This window comes from Typopeltis vanoorti, chromosome 7, assembly GCF_054136105.1.
Source record: "Typopeltis vanoorti isolate ZY-2024b chromosome 7, IOZ_Tvanoo_1.0, whole genome shotgun sequence".
In the NCBI taxonomy this organism is placed as follows: domain Eukaryota; kingdom Metazoa; phylum Arthropoda; class Arachnida; order Uropygi; family Thelyphonidae; genus Typopeltis; species Typopeltis vanoorti.
The window spans coordinates 126901783-126904418 of record NC_143555.1 but is presented as its reverse complement, the minus strand read 5'-3'; the positions used below and the strand labels follow the sequence as shown (position 1 = coordinate 126904418).

The window sequence follows — 2636 nt, the reverse complement described above, 5'->3', positions numbered from 1 at the left end:
CAAACAATTGTTTCCCTTCACTTTTTTTTTTTTTTTTCGTTGGCCCAGTTAGTTTCCACCCATGCCTTTTAGTCACAATGACCTGAGCTCGAATCCCATCTAGGACCCAAAGACCCTCATCTTTGCACTAAAGGCGAGTTCGCTAGTCTCATACTGAGGATTTGAAACTGGAGTTTATCATAACACAAAACACACGTAGTTAGTAGACATAGTACATCGACATAGTACTTTGTTATCTGCAAATTATTTTAATAACGAACACATAGGATACATATTATTAGAAATAATAAAGTAACATTACTGTTCTAGAAATAAGACAATATTTTTTCCGTTCACCGAATATTTTTCTGCGGAAATCATACCTAATACAAGTTATAAATAACGGTATGCATCGAGGAACAACTTACTAGATTTCCCCAGCGCAAGACGGAAGAGGAGGAAAAAAAAAAAAAAAAGAGATCTCACTCTTTTGGATCTCCAGGACTTGCTACTTAATGATATTGAGAACTTACTCAAAAAAATAATAATAATAATAAAAATAAATAAATATATATATATATATATGATGCAATCTATCATTTTAAAGAAAAATGGCAAAAGGAAGTTGCCTCTGAAATTTGAAAAAAAAAAAAAAGAAAAAAGTTTATTAGAATACAGACAACATTGCGAGTCTCAGTATTGCGCTAAATACAGTATGAAAAACTCTTCCAAGTAATCCGTATATTTGCTTGTCTTTTATTAATGCGTTTCATTAAGATGTTTCGAACTGCTATTTCTCATCAAAGATGAAACCCAAAGGCTTTTTCCCCACAGAATAACCGATGGATTTTCATATTTGGAAATTGTGTTTTCATAAGCTCTCCAGATTGATACGTAAATCATAACTCAAATAAAGAGATTAATAAAGCCTACATCTTGTTATCCAAAAACTATTTTTACCCTGCCAGGTTTAAGCCTTTTTAATCTTTTTCTTGTTTCTTCATTATTCAAATAGAACTTAACAGTTATAGAAGAAAAACTTGTAGAATTCTAGTTTGAATATAACATGGAACATTGTTTCTAGCACATGTGCTTAACAGGCTTGGCTTGATATCAGTAAATTTTTTTTTTTTTTTTTAAATCTCTAATACATTCACGAAGTGATTTTTATTGTCGTGTTTTTCCCGATCCGTTTCCCAATGTGGGGAAAAAAAAAAAAAAAAACACCTGAAGTGGTTTTTTTTTTTTTTTTTTTTTCATTAGTATGATTAATTTTTTCGTCGTTTGTGCATGTTATTTTCACTTATATCTGTTTTGGTGTATTGCTTTTTAAGTCTTATTTGCTTTCCTGAAATGTTACCAAGCATATTGAATAGGTGTCAGTTTACTTGTAACAAACTACTCATTCCTTGTAGTTCGACCAAGTTCTTTGAACCTCTAAGTAAGTAAATGGCGAATTTAGCTTTTTATCTTTTGTTTCCATCAGTTACTATGCGTTGTAGTCATGATCAATTAAGGATGCATTTTTATAATACCTTTGATGAATTATAAGTATTTTCTTAATTACTAATACAGTAGTCTCCCCTTATCTGCGGGAGATACGTTCCAAGACGCCCCGGGATAGTACCGAACCCTATATATACTATCTATTTTCCTATACATACATCCCTATGATGAAATTTAACTTATAAATTAGACACAGTAAGAGTCTTACAACATGCTGTAATGAAGTTCTCTGAATGTGGATGGGAGTATTTATTATTATTTATTTATTAACTCTCGAGAACTTTCACCTTTTCACTTAAAATGAAGCACTTTACGGCTACTGTTTGGCATATCGGAATTACCAGCATCACTATTCTTGCACTTTGCGGCCATTATTAAGTAAAATAAGAATTAAACAGTCGATCTGATAACCGAGAACTACTCAGAACGGCGCGCAATAAAGGCTGTAAGGTGCATGTAAGCATTCGCCCTCTACTGAGCAACTCCTTTGCAACGAGCTGGGGGAATCAGCCGAATTATCTATTACTAAAAGAAGAGCCATACGGCTTCATTTCGGCGATGTAAAATTACATCGGCAAAGTGAATATTAGATCCAACAATATTTCAAAGCCGAATCTTTGTATAAGCTATGCAAGTTTCGTGATTGCTTGCGAGAATACAATCATCGGCATCCCAGAGTTGTCACTACTTTAGTCATAGGACAAGTGGATTTCTATTTTTGAATTGAGTAAAAAAGGGGAGAGCGCGAACGCAGTCCCCTACTACCAAAAATTCCACGCTCCATCTATCCCAGTTTGGGAAAGTGGCGGAGGTCAGCCGAACCGTGTGTGCAATGGTACAGCCTCTCCCCGGAACATCGCCCTTGATGATCAGCGATTATTCAGCGCCAGGTAAGTATGCTTCACGCTCATTTCATTCTATTTTAGTATGAAATATATTTAAGAAATAAAATGGTGTATTTACAGAATCAACAATGATTTTCTTCTATTTTATAAAAGATTGTAAATATAAAGCTTTTTATACTCTAATTTTAAATATATTAATTATATGTTTTTCGAAACATTATGAAATATTTTATATTTAATTACTGAGCACATCTGATTTAAACATTATTTAATTCTCACCAAATTTAAGCGATTTTTGTTATCGCT

At 33.0% G+C, this 2636-nt stretch overlaps 1 non-coding gene across 1 annotated transcript; it reads right to left on the bottom strand.

Annotated features, from left to right (window-relative positions):
* Window positions 1–2218: 2218 nt before the first annotated feature.
* LOC150105046 (U1 spliceosomal RNA) lies at window positions 2219–2383 on the bottom strand. Its single transcript, XR_016548602.1, has one exon. It is a non-coding gene; the product is annotated as a U1 spliceosomal RNA (small nuclear RNA).
* Between the last annotated feature and the right edge of the window lie 253 nt (window positions 2384–2636).